Consider the following 22,889-nt stretch of genomic DNA (forward strand, 5'->3'; position numbering starts at 1 on the left):
GGTCATTCCTTTTAATCGCTGAGTAGAATTGCATTCTATGGATGTATCAGCTTGGTTTATCCATTTCCCCATGTAAGGAAGTTTAGGTCACTTTCAGTTTGGGGTAATTATAAAAAAAAAAAGCAGCTGTAACATTCACGTGCAGGTTTCTGCGTGCACATAAATTTTCCTTTCTCTAAGGTAAACACCCAGGAATGGAAGTGCTGCATCATATCTCACCCATTGCTCAGAGTGAAACTCTTTTTGCATCTTTTCTCTTTTTATTATTTAAAAAAATTAAACAGATTTTCTTTTAAATTTTAATTTATTTCTTTAGAGAGGGAGAGGTGGGGGGGAATCTTAAAGTAGGCTCCACGCCCAGCACGGAGCCTGACATGGGCCTTGATCCCACGACCCTGAGATCATGACCTGAGCCAAAATCAAGAGTCAGACACTGAACCAACTTGACCATCCAGGTGCTCCATCTCTTCTCTCTTTTGATCTTCCCAATTTCCCTATGGGCTACTTACTTTAAGCACAGCAACTATTATTATCTTACTGTTCTGTCTGCTACTCAATCTTCCCATAATAATATCCTACCTACAGTTTAACTAGGATGAAGCAGGTCTATGTGTGTGACTTCAGACTCTGAGTAATGTTTAAAGATGGAAGGAGGTGGCTGGAGAAAGTAGCCTCCCTACACTCTTCCTTGGGACCATAGTCCCTGTTTGACCAAAAGGGAAAGGTGGTCAGATATATCTTAGGCTTTCTGAGGCATGATCTTCCTCACTGTCCCATGGCCCATAAATGCTTGGGACAAATGGGACAAAGAGGCACTCTGTGCTTACACTGAAGGGACAATTTAATGATAAAACAGGAGGTGGACACTGGGGGCTCCAAAGATTGAAGTTCAAATCTGACCCCCATCACTTATTAACTGAGTGACTTAACAAACAAGCCAATTTCAACAATGTTCTAAGAGGAAAAATAAGGTATAACACCCCATTACAAATCCTCCATTTCAAAACTTGGAGCGCTGGACCCTCCCCATAATGAGCTTGCTGTGGATACAGCAATGGATTAGAATGTCGGATCTTTCACATTCATGAAAGTTATAATCTGGGATGGGATAGGAAGAAAAAAATAAATATTCTACATTTAATCATAAATTATTCATTGAAGAGAATATTGTTCAAATTCACTCAGAGTAGGTGACTGAACTGTAATAACAATAACATTACAGAATGTAGTTAGAAGACACAGGTATATAATAGAAGTGCCAAAATTAATTTAGTTCTCTTCCTGGGCCCCTGGAGAACCTGAACCCATTCTGCTACTTCCAGAAAGTGAGTTAGCATGTAGTAAGCACTCAATGCCTTAGTAATTTCTGTTCTTTTTTTCTCTTAATATTAGGCCTGGTTGTCCATAGTGGCCAACACATTAAAGTTTGCATATAAAGAAATCTGAGAGAGGCTGGTAAGTATGTCTTCATAACTCTGGATACTGTGATGCTAGGGAAGGAGTCCCTCATCTCTCTGGGCTCAGCGTAGAGCTGGGACTCCTATGACAGGCTCTGGTGGGGAGGAGGTGTGGGAGGGAACAGAATGCCCTCTGCTGTCACTATCCTCTGGCAGTACCCCCAGAAGAACATACAGAAAACAAAATATACCAGTTAGTCAGATTCCTGGAATTTGGTTATTAGTCTTCCTCATAGTAACTCTTTGGCATTTTGCAAAATTTGGATATATGAGCCTTAATAAGTATTTTCTAAATTATTTCATAAAATCAGAGACTGGTGTTAGGGTTTCTGTGAGCTATCTGAAGTTTGGCCCCGAGCAGGAGATCTGAGCAGATGAGTCTACTTCAATATTAGCTTTGCCATGTTATATCTGTACCCCGACATCTTACATGTTTGGCAAAGTCTTGGGTCTGGCCATAAAATATCATCAATGCACATTTAATGGCTATAATCCATGCTTAAGTCACTGAGCTCTGAACTGAATATCTGAAATGAAATGAGGCAACAGATATAATCTCTCTATTGCCATTTATTTGGCAATTAAAATGGTTATATCATGACAGGGGCAGCTAACACTTCATGATAACGTATCATACAACTGACATACAATACTTTATTAATCTTTCCATCAACCCTACAAGGTTGTACTGTTATCCCCATTTAAGGAAACTGATGCACAGAGAGGTAAGTAATTTGAATAAGGCTACACAGCTAGAAACAAGTAGAACAAGGATTCAAATCCAGGGTCCTCACATAACTATAAAACGTGTCAGAGAGTTTTATGCACATAAAACTGGTGCTCAGTAAATGTGTGTAGGATAGAAGAATCCAATGACGAGGTGAGTGTGCCAAGTTCCAAATGAGATGTAAGGCAAGCAAGGGCTCTGCAAGTTTAGAGGGAGCAGAGATCATCCTATGAGAGGATGCATTAGGAGGCTAATGAGAGGAGGCAGAGATGGAGCTCTCACAGATTGGCCAGGACTTATAATGGCAAAGGTGTGGGGAGTACACTCAGGGCAAGAGGCATGGCACGAGCAAAGGTGTAAAGGGACCAAGCACTGGGATTTAACTGAAGTTGGAAAGGATGCTCGTACATGGAAGCATGGAACACTGAGCTGGCACACAGACAAAAGCTATACCGTAGAGCACTGAATGGCCAAGCTGCAGAAGGACGCTGTGTGCTTAGGTATCATTATTCAGCTACAGCAATAGGACTTGACGAGCAGAGAGGCTGGAGCAGGGACACTTACTGGAAAATGACTAAGGGTCTGGACCATTTTCAGGGGCAATATAATGGGAGGAATATATAAAAAAGACATCAAACGTGAGCCCTGATGGGATCCAAATCGGCCTGTATACCCAGGGAGACCAAGGAGGGAAAGAGATATAGTCAGTATCATCTCACCCTTTATCTGCCACTATACTCCTTCGCCCATCCCTCAGTAGCCACATGCCTCCTAGCAGTTCCAGAAACAAAGCAGGCAAGCTCCTGCCTTAGCATGCTCTCTCTTCGCTTGGAAAGCTGCAGATACCCATCACTACCTCACTAACTTCAGATCAGACTTGATGGTCTTCTCACTGAGGCTTTCTCTGACCACTCAATTTAAAATTGCAGCTCCTCTGTCAACACTCATGGTCTCCCTTCTCTGCTTTATGTTAGCAGTTTACCCTGATGTTGTCAATAATTGCTTTTTAAAATTTATTTTCTTCTCCCTCCTTTTTTAGAATGCAAGTGATGTGAAGGCAAAGGTTTTATGTACGTTGATCACTGCTGTATCAGTAGTGCCTAGAACAGTGCCTGGCATTCAGGAGGCTCTTGATGTGAACGGACAAATGAACAGATGAACTGAACAACACAAATGTGGATACACTTGTCACGTATGAAAAAAAAATCATTAGATATATACTCCTTACCGGCGAGTGCATTTGCATGTAGCACAGAGTTGAATGTCAGTATTTCTTAGATCTAGTGCTACTCTGGCATATCTGGTGAATAAGGAGTTACTTTGTCCTCATGCTAGCTGAGGACATCTTTCCTGGCACCTTCTCCATCTTCCCTTCAAAAAATATGTCAGATCTGAGATCCCACAAGAGCTTGTCAAATTTAGGACTTGACAATGCATATGAGTATTTCTTTGGCACCAAAAATGTGACAGAATTGGAGATGGTTATGGTAACATGCAGATGAAATGATACAGAAGTGTAAGGACTATGGCATTTGATTTTTATCCCTAAGTCATCCTGTGTGTGACAGGTGGCCGTGGTTGTGCTCCCTACATCCACCCCAACTGAAACTTATAAAGGGGTATTACTGCCATGCACTTCACCTCTCAGATCAACCTATCAGAGTACACAGAATGTTGCAGGTATTTTATATAAAAGCTGTGGGTGCTAGCAAAAAGAAATGGCCTTTAAAGATTTTAAGTAAAGGGTACAGATGGATTCACCATGGAAACTGGGATTCTGGAGCTTCATGAGCAGCCCTAGCAGCTCATACAAAGTTTGTGGGACTGAAGGTTACTCTAGGATTTCCATGTGCAAGATTATCCAGTGAATTTAGGGGTGCTCCAGTTGTTTAGCATGATAACCTGAGATTCCTAACTTGAAGCCGGGGTGAGGGTAGGACTGCCAATGGACTGTGCCAGGCGGGGGCCTAGGGTAAGTAAGGATCGAGGCAGAGGCATGTCATGGGGGACAGCCACACCTCTGCTTTCCTGGCAATCAATCAGATTAGTCAATTCCACACTGAGAAATGGAAATGCCAGCATGTGTACACAGGGTCACATTGTGACCCATTTACAGCACAGTGGAACTTCTTGCTTTGGTCAATAAAGTCAGCCCTATGCCGGGCCACTCCAGTTTACAGAATGTCAGTGCTAGGAGGGAGGTTCACTGATCCAACAGTGCATACTGCATCGTTTCTGGGGTTCACAGTGGACCTCCCCAGGAGAGAGTTCTGACAAATCCTTTGGTAACGAAATTTTATTTAACCCCGATGCAGGATTTTCCCAAATCTATTTTGCCATGGATATTTTTTTTTTTTTTTAAGGAATACCCATATTTCCCAGAACACTATCAGGCTGTGAAACACAGTTTGAAAAATGCCCACTGAGTGACTTCCTCACTATACACAGCTAGAGACAGAGGCCTGGGCATTTTATTAACTACCTAAGGCCAAGCAGCCATCCCCTGCTCCTACCCTCCTTTTCCCCTCCTTCCTCCTGTTACCACACATGTACTGAGAGTGCCCAGTTGGCACCTGCACTGCACCAGAGCCACAGCACGCCCCAGCCCTTTAGGGATAATGGGAGCCCAACGTGCTGAAGTCATCCTTAATGAGCCTCCAGATACAATGGTAATACAATTATTTTAAGGTGAGGGCTACAAAAGTAAAAGATCAATAGCCATATGGGTATAGGAATGGAATTTAACTTTGCCAGTTGATTGAAGGTTAGGCCAAAAAGTCCTTTTACTTCCAACTCTTTCGTTGAAAATCACTCTGAACTATGTTTAATTCACATTCCCCTTTAGGGTTACCCTCCAATCAGACATATTAAGTGGGCACCTGCTCTGCATCATGGTACCAGGATGCGGATGCTATGCAGGGATTTAGACACAGACCATAGATGGTTTAAGAGGTTATGTTTCACATGTATTTATTCTGGGAAAATCTTAGAAACCATTTTTGCGTTCAACAATTTCTTTCTATAAGCTTGGTTTGTTATCATTTATCTCTTTTCCCCTATGAAAGTGGAAAGCAGCACTGTTGCAATATTTCAGGGTCAGCCCCTTCTTGTTAAAGGAGTCATTCGAAAGCAGAAATGATCAGTGAACAGCTAGCTGGCTGATTGAGAAGGCGAGGTCTCACCATCCAGAGAACCATGTTGGCTTGGCACATGAACACACGGATGGACTACTGTATGCCTCTCACACAGGAGATGGGGAGTAATCGGAGATTCAAAGAAGTCAAGTATCTAGCCAAATAAGTCCTGAAATCACTTTATAATTTATGATCTGACAAACCACAATAGCAGTATGGTTGGAGACCTCATTCATTCACTATTCTTCTTCAATATTGCTTGCTCAGTTTGGATGATTTAATAGTAGAAACCACAAGATGAGCAAATTCTATCTGCTACCATAAATGTCAAAATTTCCAATCTACATTACCTACCCCTAAACCATTAGTTATGAAACTACCTTCTACTGCTTCTCAAGTCCAAATGGCTAATAAAGAAAGAAAAGTATTGGTTTAACTATTAACACTATATGAATTAGATAACTCTCTTAGTAATTCATTGGCTAAATTATTAATTTGTTCAAAAAACCACAAATATTTGAGCACCTATATTTGCAAGGTTCTATGTAGTTACAGTGGATATATCAGTGAACAGAGACAAAAATTCTTATCTTCATGGAGATTACAGTATACTAGGGAGAGACAAATATTATAAATATGTTAAATATTATCAGTATGTTATACCATGTAACATATTAATGTAAAAAAGATAGAAAACCTGAGAGAGAAATAAACTTATTTTAGAGTCTTTTCCAGATTTTAGATCAGATGCTTATCTGGTGGCCTGCCTACAGGATATCTTGAATTTAGACAGCATTTTAGGGACACAGAGTCACTGTTACCTGGGAACTCTTGCTCCCAACAATATACCACCTGTACATGCCTTCCTCTTTGCATCTAGCCTCACTAGCTTGGTCTGATGTGAATTTTCAGAGGAATACCTTCAAGTTTGCATCAGATAAACATGTCAAAATGTACTTTTCCACTTAAAATAAAACCCAAGGTATAGTTCATTCCAGGCTTAGTGAAGAGACTTTTGGTAGAATAAGCAAACAGGTTGAAGGGACAGGATTACTGGCAGGACAGCTTGTCTATGAACTGCAACACACTATTTGGGAAAATAATCTAGATGAGTCCATTCCACATTTAGATTTTTAAAATCCTGAGTGGACATCATTAGAGGAAATATGCACTAATGGGGATATTGTCTCAGCCATTCATTAGGAAGCTATTCCAAAGTTCTCTTACTGAGTTCCATGATGATTCATTTAAGATACCAGGCCACTGAGTCCTTTGAATGGTTCCAACGCACGTGTCATCTTCGTTCAGTCAATGGTTTATAGAAAAGCCAGCCTACTTTACAATTATTCTATAAATTCCAAATCAGGAGCCAATGAACAGAATGAGAAAAAGTCTCTAGTCAATGCCAAAGTAAGCTGTAAAGGAAGAAGTTTTTTTTTTTTTTTTTTGCTTTTGTTTTTGTTTTTTATCAATAAAGAGGCCCCTATGACTAGGGAAGAGGGACACTTGGGTAAAGGGGTAGACACAATCAACTTGAGTTGGGAGTGTGGAGAAACTTATGAACAGGGAAAGGTCTCATTTTCCTTAACTTTAGTGATTGGATGGAAAACTTGCTCTTTAAATATGCTATGACACTAAATTGGATTGGATGGCTGGCCATTTGGGAAACAGAATTAAACATCAAAACAATAAGTCTGGCATGATGGATGACGATATTAAAAGGATGAAGTCCAATTAGGGAGCATACAAAGTAACTCTCACAGGATGTAAAACCACAGTGCTCCAGAATGAGAAGGGACTAGAACTGGCTTTGTCAAAAGTGTGGTCAAAAAAGATTATGGGGCTCTAGTGGATCACAAGCTGCATGAGTTGACAATGCAATGTTGCTATTTAAATAGGGAGACTGTATTAGAAAGTATGGTAGGTGGGAAGGACAACATCAGGCCTGTGATGTACCACTGGGAGGGCTCCATGGTCATTGTGTGCTTGTTCTTTTCTGTAACTCACAATGGAGATTTGAGAAGGTTCAGAAAGTGAATGGAGGCAAGGAGAGCAAGTTTTAAGGTAAAAGGTTAAAAGATTGGGTTTACTTAATCTTGAAATGAGCACCCAAGGAAATTCCACTGTACTTAACATCTTCTGTTTTAAGAACTGTTTGAGTATCTGCCTCCCTCACTGGACTATGAGACAGAAGCTGTCTCAGCATGTCTCCAATACCTCACAGGTAAGGTTTCCATGAAATTTTAGGACATAACTAAAATCATACTAGCCACTTAGCACAAATTCAAAGTTAACTGGGTACCCTGTATTTTTTATTTGCTAAGTCTGGCAATCCTGTCCATAGAATAATTGATGGCCATCCCATAAATACTTGTTGAATTAATTACTATTATATACTAGGTATTATGTTAAGTGCAGGGAACAGAAAAACTTACATAAAAAGCCAGAAAGATGATATAACACAGGCCTTCATCAACCAAAGAACTGTGGAAAGGGGCAGGATTCTGGTAGGAAGTAGAATACCAGTTGAACAAGGGGGTTGCCAGGGAGATGAGGGCTTTCTGGAGAAACCCTTTGAGATAAAGAAGCACAACTATTGGTCATTCTTATTTGGGCCTCTAAGATTTAGCCCTGAACAGTGTGGCACCTGCTAGGACTCCTGAGATAAGACTGTGTGGTTGGACTCTGAGAACAAATTACAATAGCATGGCAACTATTTAGGATAGTTAAGAACATAATTCCCATTGCTAAATAAACTATTCAATGTGGATAATGATGGTGAAGCCAGGAATCTTATAAACTCTGGTTTCATCAATAATTGACAGCAAAGCTAAGGTTCTTTTCTAAGTCTCCAAGGGAGCCTGAGGTGGGAACAGTTAGGTCTACTTTTCCTGAGAGTCTGAAAGGACAAACAGACCACATGAGCAGGGAAGGCTTTAAGAGAAACCCAGTATTATAATCTGTCCACACCTGTAGGAAATTCTTTGGGGTGGAGCCCAGTAGTCCAATGAAATCTTCTTTGAAGTTATTGTTTTTTTTAAAAAAGTTATTGTTTTCTATCCCAGTGATGAATGGCAGATAGAGATTTGGAAACATCCACTGAGTTCTTACTCTGCACCTAGGAGGATCCTAAGTGCTTTCTCTCAAAAGACCCAGAAGGATGGCTAAAGAGGCATGGGGCACCTCTTGCCCATGGCAGTTACCCTTTCCCATGCATCCTTGGATCCAGAGCTATTTTCTGGGAATCTAAGCACTAAGGAGTGACTCCTCTATTCTCCCCTGCACACCTTTCCAGCCCTGACATATTACTTGCCCTTCACCAACACCCCTGCCCTGAGTCTCGCTGAAATAGGCAAGTATGGGGAGCCGGAAGGGTAGAGGAAGGACCAATCAGTGGGATCTAGAGTGGATCAGCAGCAATTTGTCTGTGGCTTTCAAGGTACATGTTAGTCATCTACTGGAAACAGCATGGGCTTTCTGAGATGGATTTAGGCACAAACCCTAGGTCTGCCATAGGATTCGGACCTAACATTTATTGAGGGATTAGTATACATGGGACACTGTTCTGCACACCTTCCAGGTATTCTAAGTCTTTAATAGTACAATAGCTATCATGTAGGTTACATTTTTATCCTCATTTTATAATTAGGAAACTGAAGCATTAGAGGCTTTTGGGAGCCCAGCCATACCACATACTTAGTTCTCTCTTCTGTAAAACAGAGTTAGCATTTGCGTAAAAGGTTTGAGAGGATACTCAAATGAGACAGAGAATATAAAGCGTCTAGCCCAGGGAATGCTACCCATGGTCACTAGTGACTGGTCCACTCTCTGAGGCTATAACTACAAGATGTGGCTTTTCGTAGTGATTACTATGGATGAGGGCCACAGTGGCTAACATTGCAAAAGAACACGTAATACAAAGGTCAATTTATTTTTGGCTTTGGAAATGCAATTTTTAATAGGCCGGCTCCTACCTATGAACACATTGTCCTCAACAGTTCATTTATAAATCAGCTGTTCAGAAACAGAAATAATATTTCCCCAGAGAAACAATACTGTAGATGGTTAGCTCATTAAAGACAATTTAATCCATAAGAGAGCAGAATTTTAGTGTTAATATTATTAGCTTCTGTTCTGGGAACATTCATTCACTTAACACACTTCTATGATGTAGGAGGCACTGTCCCAGGAGCTGAACAGAATTACTGAAAGCGTGTCTACTGCTTCAAGGACCTTACATTGTTGTGAAGGAAATAATAGGGATCTGATCACTGATTCCAGTGGATAGTAACTGACATGGCTTCGGGCTCTGGTAGGGGGACGGGTAGGCTACCTAGGGACAAGAGATGAGTGGCTGATAAAGTCCTGGAAGAAAGGATAAGGAACTCCCCTTCCTTGGGGTTAGGGCTAACTCTAGCACTACACTTCATACACTCATTCCCTGCTTCCTGGCTTAAGTGCCCCTTCAAGGCATCCCGACCTAACAGTCCCTATCTTCCTACATAATCCACATCCACAAAATTAAAACCCTTGCTTTTTTCAGTCCAAATAGATCACATCCAGGTGTTATGAGGGAGACGGTCTAAAAAAATGTCTCACTGATTTGTGATTAAACTATCACTCAAGGTCCCGAAGGCATTTCCACTTTAAGAAGCAGATGGTTTGAAACTTTTTTTGTTTTTGATATAAATGTTTAAATCAGAAGTACAGGCACGTGAAACCATTTCAAAAAAAGTAATGGCCACTCAGACCAATTGGTCCAACTTGTAGACTGCCTTTGGAGCCATTTTCTTTCAGGGATGCTGACCTCTTCACTGAACACACATCCTCAGATACTGTAAGGATGTCATGTTGGTTTTAAGTGTACACAGTAGCTCACCTAGAGCACTGGTACTGCCAAAGAATAGAGGGCTAGTGGCGGAATGGCCATTTGTCTGGGTCATCTGTAACCTAGAAGGCCTTGTCTTGGAACACAGGTGTACTGGATGATGTATGATTTTATGACACTTCAAATCGAAAACTGAAACCACGTTATGAAGACTATTCCAGGGAGCTGGAAAGCCACCCAACTTCTCACCACCAAACTCCTCCTAGCCCCACTCCATGTCACCGAGACCACAGCTGCGAAGCAGAATGCCCCACACTGCTGCATGTGGTGTCTGGCTCTACCATCCCCACTGGAGAGGACCAGAGCGACAATTACATAATTTTGTTAAAAGCCTCTTTTCCATGACTTGGGGTTGAGGGGCGAGATCATAATTCCAATTCAAGAAATTCTGAATTGCAGAGGCAAGGCAACAAGGTGAGGAGCTATTAGAGAAGTTCACAACTGTCATTAGTAGGGATCAAATATCTCTTTCTCTGCATAGAGTAGTCTTTGAAAGAATGATTGGCTGAAAGGTATAGACCTTTTCCATATAAATTAATCTCATAATGTGAGATCTCAGCGTTTGTCGATTTCTTCCTCTGTGTGTGGGTGTGGACTGTTTTTGCCTATCTGCACAATGGCTCACACTTGACTTTGACCATAGGCATTCTGAGTGCCAGTACATTTGGGGTACACCTGACCCCATGCTTCTAGATGCCCTATGAAATATATTTATGATCGTCACCCCACAGGGGTGTTTAAGGAACCAAGTTGCTCTGTCTACATTATTTGGATTCCAAGTCATTTTGAATCTTGTCAGATCTAGTGGTGACCCTCCATGTGGGGGCCTGAGGTGCACCAGGGTAATGGGTGCTCTGGGAGTTTGTGCTGACTTTGACTCTGCCCTATTGCCACATGAAGCCTTCTCAGCCTTCTCCAGTCAGCATCAGAGGATTAGAACAACTCCTCTGGCAGCAGCTTCTTCTCATTAGCAACCTGGAATCACTGCTGTGCTGAAGGCTGCATTGTTCTTCCACGTTTGAATATCAATTTGCATAATGAAGCAGGTGAGAGCGCCTCTTGCCCGTTCAGGCAGCCCTGATTGGCAGAGAGAGAGGGATTTGTACATAATTGGCCGCAATTAATTTGACGCGCTTTTATAAGGAGAATAGGAAAAAGCAGAAAATTGCTCAGTGCTCCAAGGCAGAGCTGCATCTGCACCCTCTGTGGTATATGTGTGTGTTTGCAGTGATGGGTGGGTGTGTCATGCACAGGCATGTGAGTGGTAAACTTGTGTGTTCAAATGCAATTTTTTTTTTCTGGGAGCAAAAAAAGGCTCATTCCCCAGAGGTTCTTGTGCCTGGGAGGTCTGTGGCTGCAGCGTCCTTCATAATGCAATGCTGTTAGCCATCTTGTTCAATTTGTATTTGAGGCCACTAGGAGACATCATTAGACATTCTAGCATTCTTTCTTTAGTACCAGGATGACACCCAGCTCAACATCTCTTTTGTACTCAGTCCAAAAAAGGCTGAGTCCCAGCTGTCTCGGGGTCTGTTGGCAATCAGTTCTTGCAAGAAACTGAACCGGCTTGCACTTAACTCAGAACACACTGGGGTGCTAGTGATAAGCTGAGAGATGTGTGAGCACATTTTCAGGAATGAAGCATTTAGCAATTTTAATATCAAGGTGGTTTATAGACTAAAGCTACTCATGGTCTCCTTGCCACGGGTACTTGAGAAACAGCCAGTACTGTTCTTGCCTTATTTTCATCCTAGGCTGAAGACAGAGGGGTGCTGTAGGGTATGTTTCCCTCCTCTCCAATTCTTTCCTCTTCCTCTTTCCTCTAAGAGGAAGGTTCCTGAGAGTGAGATCTTCCTTTCTAGCTGGAGTAAGTAGGCACATTGGTTTCTTCCTAGAAGAGAAAAAGCTTAGCGCCCAACGACAGTCTGTGTCTGTTTGACTCATTCACCCAGTCAACTCTCATTAAGTCAGTGGCTTTTAAATGTGCAAGAGGCTCTGAGTTCAGAAACAAAGACAACAGAGCCCTTGCTGGAGATACTCCCAGATTCATGGGAACAAAGTCTTTTTGAAGTTCCTGTGCACTTATGGCTGGGTAGAAAGTGGTCTATCTTCTCCCCGGGGCGGGGAGTGGGGGGTGGTCCACAATCACTACCCCCTCTCAAGAAGATCTGAGGAGCCAGGCCAGACAGGATTCCCATAAAAGGGGGCTTGACTGGATTCTGCTGCCTTAGGCCAACACCTCCAGAAGCACACAGAGAAGTCCCAGGGCTATGTGGGTGTGGTAATATGGGGCAGCTGCATATCATATCATATCCTGGGGGCAGCTCTCCTGGGGGCAGCTCTCCTCATATCAAATCCTGACACCCTCTCTTGCTGGTTGTGGACTTCGGTGCATCTGCTTAACCCTTACATACTCTCCTCATTTGTAAAATGACATCAGTAATATTTACTTTAAAGGGTGGGTATGAGGCCTAAAAGTAGGAACAAATGTGAAAAGTCTAACAGCAGACACATAGCAGATGTCCATTAAATAGTTCAATAAATATTCAATAAGAAGGGCAGAGAATATCAGGCCGATTTGGCTCCAGGAATCCCAGCGACTATGAGCTGGCCAAAATAAAAGTCGAAGGGAAGCCAGCTATTACAGATCTTGTGTTCTAGCTGTTCTCCTCCCACTCTGGGGTGGAGAGCAAGGCAGTGGAGACAGGAGAGATCCCTGGAGGCAGGAAAGCCCTCACTTGAGGGGGCTTGGTGGTGATCCAGCACAGACGGTCTCTATGCATGGCCAGCATTCAAAGCAGACCTTCCTCCATGTCAGACAAGTTCATGAGTTCTCCAGATAATCTCTCAAAGTAAGGACGTTGGTCTGCCCCTCCCTGAATGCAGCTGGTTGCTTACATGGGTCCCTTCTGCTTTGCCATTTGAGGACACCCCTCCTGTGTACTTCTGTTTTGGCTGCCTCATCCTCAGGAGGAAGACCTTGAGCAGGGGATCTTTAAAAACATCTGCCTCCACTTCTGGCCCAGACTGACTCCCTCCTGTCCATGTGGCCTTATCTAGACTTGAGGAACAAAGGCCCACCCATCATGTGACTGGCTGGAGCCAAGACCTGTCACCCTTGATCCTCTCAGGTACAGGTCGAATGCCAGCCCTTCTCCATTTTAACTGCAAGTGGTGAATACCAAGCTCTCCAAATGACCCCTTCAAAACTCCTTCAGTAGGTTTGAGGGGAGTGGGAAAAAATGGGGAGGGGGGGAATGTCATAGCCCTCTAGTAACCTCCCCCAAAGAAATTTGTCCTCATGACCCTCTTCATACCTGTGGTTTCCCGGCTACTTCCTGCCAGGTCCTGTTAGGTGGGAGCTTCCCACCTGACTTTTACTTCTACCTGAATGGACAGAGTCCTATTTATTTAAAAAGGTTCCCCAAGTGACTTTGATATTCATAGTCTGCTCTATCCTACCCCTTCCCAGGCAGCAACTTTTCCTGTGTCCCTGCAACAGAAAGATCTATTTGGACAGACTAGCCATATAATTTTAAAAGTGAAGGCCTGAAACTCTGATCTTCCTCCTTCTGACTGAACTCCTGAAGGTCCAAGCTGCGCACACACCTTGAGGGAGCCTCTTGTCTACTTATTTTCTTCTTTTCAATAGGGCAGCTCTCAGGGTCATATTGGCCTGGAGACACTGCCCTTGAAACTCTGAATCAGAGCCCCCCAGACAAGACTGGATGAAGTACCAGAGGAGACACGGGGTATGGATGGTCTCTTAATGGATCTCTGTGAGCCATGCTGGAGAGGAAAACCCAGCATCAAACTGTGAACCACATGGTTGGACTTCCGGCATTCTCAGGCCCCCACTGGCCCCAGCACATGCCCAGCTGTGCAGAAAGCTTCCAAAAATATAACAGGCCTCACACAGTCCACTGGGAGCCTATCTACTCTTGCCATCATTATGACAAAGAAGGGGGTGGGGGGGACTGGAAGGGCAAAAGGCTGAAGCATCCACAAAGCCCAGAGCCTGCACAGACCACAACATTTACTGTGGATACAACTGTGACATCCCTAAACCCTGATTCATTTTAGGCCTGATGCCTTTGGCCACATATAAATTTTTGTGGCTACATTAATTTGTCTCAAAGGATTTGAACTTGGTTGCCCAGCATGAAACACTAATTCTTAATAAATCCTCAACCCACAGGCCAAGATTTATTGTGCATTTAAAAGTTGAGCCCCCTAATAGTAAAACACTTATTTTTAGTTTTTGTTTTTCAGGAGTGAGAAAAGGATGTTAAGGACTTCTCTTATGTTTCTTTGATGTAAATAAATTTCAGAATGAAGAAATTGCCTTCAGTAGCCAGCTAAGTGGGATCTCTGTCTTCCCTTAGGTCCAGAGACTCAGACATAAGTAGATTCCATCATCCCTGGGAGCCCCTTGTTCTTCCCAGCCTGGGAGAGATGGCCTGGTGGAGAGAGGCTGGAGACAGAAGCCACACAGATAAATTCATATGATCCAACCAGTTCAAAGAAGTACTCAAGCTTCTCCCTACTCCCAGAGTACCTAAAACTTAAATACAGCATGCCATGCTCTATGCTTTGATTTCTGTTAACTGAAATCATTTGTTGCCTATTGCTAGCTTTTATTTGGGGCCCAGTTCAATTCAATTGAGGTGGGGGAAATTACAAATTCATACTCGTGCTAGTTTATTTTTAAAAATATTATGGCTCCAGGAAATAATATGGCTTCTATTCCTCCAATGTCTTACTTAGGGACATCTTTCTAAGAAGAGTTATGTAGAGCCAAAGATTGGTTCTGATGGTTTGCTTTTCCTTTTCCTTTTCTTTCTTTCCTTCTTCCTTCCTTCCTGCCTTCATTTCATTTTGTTCTGATTCATTTCACAGAAAGATGGTTCTGCTCATATCAACAGAACGAGACAAACCTTCTTTCTCCAGGTAAGAAAGTCTTCCTCAGATCCATGTTGTAAAGCTTATGTTCTGTGCACCTGGGAAACTCATGTTCCTAATGTAGCTTTGTGTCAAGTTCCTAGATACCCAGTTATCCTGTTGTCTATATGTACTTTGGAGGATGCATATACAGTTATCTTTGAACAATACAATTTTGAACTGCCCATTTTTTTTGATACAGTACTATAAATATATTTTCTCTCACGATTTTTTTCTTTTTAGGGAGAGAGCTTGAGTGGAGGGGGGAGGGGCAGAGAGAGAAAGGGAGAGAAATCCTCAAGCAAAGTCCTCACTAAGCATGGAGTCTGACCCTGCACTCGATTGCAGGACCCTGAAATCATGACCTGAGCTGAACTCAAGAACCAGATGCTCAACCCCTGAGCCACCTGCACACCCCATCTTCCTTATGATTTTCTTAATAACATTTTTTTCTCTAGCTTTATTGTAAGGATGCAGTATGTAATATATAAATATACAACATATGTGTTAATCAACTATTTATGTAATTGGTAAGCCTTCTAGCCAACAATAAGCTATTAGCAGTTAAGTTTCTGGAGGATCAAAACTTACACTCAGATTTTTTACTGTGCAGGGGATTGGTGCCCCTACTTCATGTTGTTCAAAGGCCAACTGTATATATACATGTGCATGTATCTGTGTGTACATATATACACATATGAACACACATGTACATACATGCATGCTCATTCCTGGCTAACATAGAATCTAACAAGGAAGATACGTTCACCCACATGAAGAGAGGACACCTGTTTACCTTTATTGAGAAAAACATCACCTGTGCCTTATGATCAAATAAAGTCCCTAAGAGTTCTGTGATTTGAACTGTGCAACACAATTCAGAATATGAGAGGGGTGCATTAATAAGATTTTTCCTAGAGAAGAGTTGTGGAAATGATACATCGTACAAAAACATGTCCTCAATCCCCTTTGACAATGATGTTACTATGAAGTAGTCTAGTAGAAGGTTGTGTGGGAAGTGTACACACATAGAACATACTGAATGCTGTGACAAACTAATGGTAATCAGGCTCAAGGACAAAGCAAATGGGAGCACACAATGATGCTTAGGTTTTTTACTGCCTCCCTAAAATTTAGCAGCATGGAGAAGATTCCGTGGTATGTAAAACACGTCTCTGCAATCTTCAGTGTGATAGAGATCAATTCTTTGAAGCAAAGGAGATTCCTGAGAAGAGGATGTGAACTGGATCCTGTTGTAAGAAATATCCATCTTGGAAGAATGGGGCTGGATGCTGATAGAGGAGACTGAAACGAGTAGGAGAAACCCCAAAGTCTAACGTCTGTACGGAGCTCAGAGAGCAGGTTGTAAGAAAGTCACAAAGGCCCTGTATTAGTTTCCTGGGGCTGCCATAACAAACTACCATGGACATGATGCCTTAAAACAACATTATTTTCACACAGTTCTGGAGGCCAGAAGGTCCAAAATCAAAGTGCCAGTGCTGTGCTTCTTCCAGAGGATCTAGGGAAGTATCTGTTCCTTGCCTCTTCCAGCTTCCAGATTGCTCCTGTAGTTCCAACACTCCAATCTCTGCTCCTGCCTCCCCTGATCTTCTCTTCTCAGTCAAATCTCTGCCTTTCTCTTATAAGGACACTTGTCATTGGATTAAGCCTGGACAATCTAACCTGGATAATCTAAGATGATCTTATCATGAGATCCTTAACTTAATTACATCTGCAAAAATAGATCTTTTTTTTTTTTTTTCCCCAAATAATGGTAACACTCAGAGGATCCAGGGGTTAGGACATGGATGGATCTTTTGGGAGGGGAGGTCCATTTAACCCATGAGAAGCTCCAACAGTACAGCAGAGGTGAGAGGTGAGGAATCCTGTGTGGGAAGCCATGGAATGTCGGGAAGCAGGTGGTCACTCAAAGAAAGAGGACAAGGTGAAGCCTGATGCTGTGAAGGGGTACATGGAAAGGAGAAAATGAAGGCTCTGGGCCCCCCTTGTGAGCCCAGTAGTTAGCACCAAGCCATCGGCATCCTAGGACTGGGAGGGTGACCACTGCAAAGCACCACTGGATGTCTCAGTCAAGGCGTCTGGGTAGGTCAAAAATGGACTCAGGAATTAGGAACAAGCAGACGTAGTCCCATTCTCAAATAACACTAGCAAAGTGGTGAGAGTCAACCCTGAGCAACTGGATGCATGGGTGAAGGAACGAGGGAGGCTCAGTACTTGGATAGTAGCCTATGTACAATGTCAGATTGGTTCTGGTAACTGAGAGACAAAGGGGCAGGAGTCCCTTCCCTTACACATGCATGCCCTCTCCCCTGTGTCATCCCAGGCTTCTGGGTGTTTTCTTTTCTTATTTCCTCCAGAATTGCTCTTGACCAGCTGCTACAAGAGGACCAGTTGCTTGACAAGTCCGCAGGACTCCCACGCAAGAAATCACACCCTATTTTACTCAGCTACCTGAAGGTCCAGTCCAGGCCCTCATTTCTAGCTCTCTGGCTAGTTAGTCATGCCTGCTACTTTCCATAGTAAGCTATTTTTGGCTCAGTATTTGGTGTTCTGACCAAGATTGTCTGCTCCAGGACCAAGGTGTGACAGATCAGGCTTGAGGTCAGCTGTCTCTCACTGGCTTTCAGCCTAAAATTAATAGGGCAAGGAAGACACATCTGTACAGTAGAAATCATGGCCCATTTCCTCATGTGCTCAAATACCATTCAATCATTACATATCAGTGTACTGTGGTATAATTATGCTTATCACCAGGCCGGTTTTCTTCCAGAACGCATACTGACTTGTCCACACATTGATTTAAAAGTCCTACACTGTCTACATTCCAAAAGGATATAAGGTGACTCCAAGGTGCTATGGGACTTCACATGGAATAATCATTATCTAGAAAAGCCATGGGTCCTCGTTTGGTTGTTAGAAAGCTGTCTTGATTGCACCTCCAGTGTTGCTGGGAAAGGTGGTTGCCCTCATTAATTAGACAAGCACCTTTTGGACATTTTAAAGTTAATAAAAATTCCTACAGTTCCTTGAGGAAAAGAATTGCAAAATATACTGTGGGCACATGTGACATTGGTGGGAGGGGTGTGTGAAGCAGGATGTATCCGAACACCCTTGGGAAGCCAATGGTCAGATGGCAGCCTCTGCTTCCTTCACCCCTGACTCCAAAAGGGCCCCTTCTTGTTCTCAGTGCCACCCCTCTCTCACCTTCCAACAGTGGCTTCAAGCTCAAGGTTGCAACAGGCTCAATATAAAGTCCATTTGTGGGCCATCAGCCTGTACAAGTACTAGAAAGTGCCATCCGTCTCTGTTATAAGTAATGCCTCTGAAAAACTTCTTAAAGAAAGTATAAATGTTACAATACTCTGTAATTACTGGGATCAGTTCATCAGATAGCTGCTTTCTGAGAGAGGAAAAGGATCTACCTTGTTATGCTCTGACTAGGTAAATGAGAGGATAGGAAGGAAGAAGGTGAATGAAAACAAGCTCTGGGATCTAAACAGGATGGCACACTGGTCAGGGGCTGTGGGTAGCAAAGCACATGAGGAGGGAAATGATTTAACCCTTCCCAGCTTCAGTTTCCTCATCGACAGATAAAAACATTAAGAGCAGCATTACATAAGATAACCTGTGTAATGTCACTGGCCTTATGCCTGCCTTGTACGAGCTGAAAAAAATGTTCAAGCTGAGATATTCTTGTTGAAGTTCTATTAATAATGATGATGATTGTTATTACCTATTATCCATAGCAGAAGTAGTAATGATAGTCCAGGTGGTGGCAATGTAAGGTGACCTCTGGGTTTAGTGAAACTGATAGAGAAAGTCATTAAATGAGAGAATCAAAAAGTAAATGACTAAGTAGGGGCAGGGGTGTCAATACCGATCCTTAGTGACATCATAACTTTGTCTGGGATGAGCTACAAGGGAGATGTCCTGGCAAAGTGATTTTCTAGCCAAATGCACAGGGACTCAAACCTTTAGCTCTGTCACTTGAGAATGTGTGACTTTAGGGAAGTCAGTAAACTTTGCAGAGTCTCAGTGTCTTTTTTGTAAAATGGGAATAAACATTGTGTACTATGTGTGCAGAGAACACATATAAAATAGAAGTAACATGCGTAATGAACCTAGGGTCCAGCAAATATGTCCCTTCCTTCACCTGGTGGCCAAGTTCTTTCTCCTCCTTTCTATGGCTGACAGACTGCAAAATGAGGTGGGAAATAGGAGAATGAGCATGGTGGGCTCTTTGTTAAGAGAAGAGAGATGTCACCAGTTTCCTTACATTCTCCTCCCACTGGGAGAACTGATGGAAGGTACAGTAGGGCTGCTAAATGTTAGAACTTGCACCCATATTTAGTTACAGCATGTAGTGGAATAATTCTGAATTCACTGATGTAATGTGCTACTGCAAGATGGAAGCCATCCAGTGAAGAAGAGCCTCAAAATAGGTTTTCATGGAAATTTAACTCTGAACATTCTGACTTGGTACCTTACCATAAATGAGATCTGGAAACACTTTTCTGCCATAAAATTAAAGATAGTTTCCTAAAGATAAATAAATTTAATGGCTATAAATACCTTCCCATCATCACTCCAAGATATTTACCATTTGATCTGAGTTATAATGGAAGAAGACATGCCATCCGTGACAGTCAAAACAAGTTTAAGAACTCCTTTCCATTTTTAATGTTACTTTCCTTGATGAAAATTTAATTTCATTGAAAAAAGAATCTTCAAAATCACCTCATTTTTATTCACAATGTTCCTGTCTTGACGACTTCATTCTTTACATTTCTTTTTCTAAATTCATAGAATACACTTGCTGTCATGCAAAGTCAGGCCCAAGACTTTGTTTTCTTAAGGTGTTGTGAAGGGAAACTAGTATCAATTTTGACATTTTAAGTGCACTTTCAGAAAACTCTCTTTCTGATTTATATTAGCATTCCTGACACTGATATGCGTTATATGTCATTAGTTACTTAAATGTTTTCTATAATTATGTAAATTATGTTGACACTGCCTAGTCGGAAGCTTACACTTTACTATTTTGTCATTTGCGAAGTTCTAAAATGCATCTGATAACCATTTGCAAGTATTTTCAAATTAGACAGTTGTTAAAGGGTTCTTGCTCTCTTGTTGCTTTCTCTGTCTACAATGCTTAGTCCTCTGCCTTGCGTGAGAGGCACTTCAGTAAATATATCCTGTCCTCCTCTCCCAATAGACTTAAAAAAACCTACACAGGATAATCCAAGTTATGGTCATTACCCTGATGGGGGCTCATGGTCAGATGGGGGAGATACAGTCAGGTCCAGGTCTCCAGATTATTACAAGACAATATGGACGACAGGTGTTATTAATAAAGGGATGAATGACTGCCACGCCAAGGAGAGAATGACTTAGGGTCCAGATGAGCCAAGGAAAGCTCCACAAATTAAGTGACCTCTAATCTGGGTCTTGAAAGTTCAGTAGGAGTTTGGTGAATGAAGAAATCAGGAGAAGAACATCCCAGGCAGATGTACAGATAAAGGCATGGCCAGGAGGATGAGAAGTCAAGGAAGCTTGGAACATAGGCTGCGAGAGCCTAAGCAGTGGCTGACTAGATGGAAGAGCTGGAGCACAATGGGAATCATATGTAAAGGCCTGGAAAGGCGCATCAGAAAAAAAAAAGTTTTTATTCTACATGCAGTGGAGTCACTGAAGTTGTTTATGCAAAGAACCAATGGGATCTAACTTCTCAGAACATAGCCAACGTGGTGTGGAGGACAGACAAGTGCACAGCCTCTCTGCTTTAAGCAGCCTTGAGCGATACATTCTTTCAAAACCACGGAAGGGAAAACAATCTCCTTGCACCTTAATCATTCTTCTTTCAAATAGGAAATCATATGGTCATTGCTGGGTGGCTCATGAATATATGAGAAAGATAAATACAGCATCCTAAGCATTCCTCAGAGATACTTGAAGAAAACATGATAAATATGGTGGCTCTCTCACTTAGTAGCCCAGAGCTCCAAGAGGGACTGTGGTTCACAGTACCTCTGCCATATTATTGACTGCATGGCAATATGGTTCTGCCATATTGTGTGTGGGGACATGCTCCACCAAACCTCTCCACGGTATGATGTCAGCCATGCCTCTGCCAAATCCACATGTGAGGACATGGTCCACCATGCTGCTGCCACATCCATGTCTTAGGATGGGCACGGTCCACCTCACCTATGCCACGTTCAAGTATAGAGCCCTGATAAAGTCGTTCCTAACTCCACCCTGCCCATGCTATGGCAACAGGCACAAAGATTGGTGTAACAGGAGATGAAGGGAGGTATCTAGTTCAACTTTTCTGAGCCAGGATCATAATGATGAAAGATGTTGACGAAGGAGCAAAGAGAAATGTTTAAAATGAATTAAGTAATAAATGCATGAATCTATGAATAAATGAATAACAAACCATATGTTAGAAAAGTAAATAAAAACCTAAAATAATGGAGAAGGACCTACAAGAGGGGTATTATTTTCAGAAATAAAGAAGAAAATAAAGGAAGACAAATTAGAGGAAGAGATAATGTGAAAAGGTAAACACAGTGAACGATCCATATATGTACATACACACATATATATTTTTCATTCTCTAGATGTTTCTTTACTTTCCTTACATGCTTTTGAGAGTTCTTGGTGAGTAGAGATGAATAGATGGAGAAATCAGAACCTGTGCTTTCAAAAAGTCTGGCTCTTCCCTCTTACTCTTCTCAAACCATCTGTTAAGGGCTGAAAGTTTTATTTGGGGGAAACCTAGGCCCCATTAGAAATCATTAGCTATCTGACCTATCCTTTCCAAACACACGTGTCCATATCTCATAGCTTCCATCCTGGTGAAAGGGGTGGGAAGTCACATTTTCTAAAACTTAAGGAAACAAAGGGTGGGAAATTTGTTCTGAGAGAAAGTCTCCAGAATTATGTGGCAGCATCTGTGAGTTTTACTGGCCACTCCTTGGAGGTAGCTCCTATCACTCATCTCAGACCAGCCCAGCCCTCATGGTTTCAGGAGACAGAATGCCCGCAGAGACTGTGATGCTTCAAGCAAACTCTAGAGAGTGTGGCATTTAGGACAGGTTTGGCACATCCTCGTCCAGAAAAGACACAAACCTGCAGATACTTTCCTTCCTCTCTCAGCAGCATAGCCCGGCAGGGAGGCCTGCAATTGGTATATGGGGGCTACCTATTCATCGGCACCACACAGGGCAATCATTGAGTTAAATAGCAGTTAGTTCTCTTCGGGAACAATGTGAACCACCCTCTCTCTTAGCCCTAGGAACACAGGAGCATGCCCATGAACAAACGGAGAGCCCACGGCTGAATACCACTGGGAGGAAAATGAAGGCCACAATGGGCCAGCGCTCTCAGTGTGGGTGCAGGGGGCGGCCCTCTAATAACACACCAAACGGGCGGCCCTGTGCTCACGGGCCACCCAAGCACGTCCAGCGGGAGGTACCATGTTCTTGGGAAGCCACTAACATGCCAAGCCCCTTATTTGCAGCCTGGGGCACACTTGTGCCAACCTTTCACAAATCAGGAAGCGAAGGTGCAGCACCATTATTTCAGTAGGGAAATGGATTTTTGCTGCCACGTCTCAGTGTAAGCAAGTGTAAGAAAGACCTGCCGATTCTATAGAGGGAGAAAATGAACAGGTACGCGAGAACGTGCTGTATGGCTCAGAGCGGGACTGAGGGAAA

At 42.6% G+C, this 22,889-nt stretch overlaps 1 protein-coding gene across 1 annotated transcript in view; it reads right to left on the minus strand.

Moving 5' to 3' along the window:
• Positions 1–22,889, minus strand: part of GRIN2B (glutamate ionotropic receptor NMDA type subunit 2B) — a 278,452-nt gene that overhangs the window by 17,998 nt on the left and 237,565 nt on the right.

Source organism: Canis lupus, chromosome 27, assembly GCF_011100685.1.
Source record: "Canis lupus familiaris isolate Mischka breed German Shepherd chromosome 27, alternate assembly UU_Cfam_GSD_1.0, whole genome shotgun sequence".
NCBI lineage: Eukaryota > Metazoa > Chordata > Mammalia > Carnivora > Canidae > Canis > Canis lupus.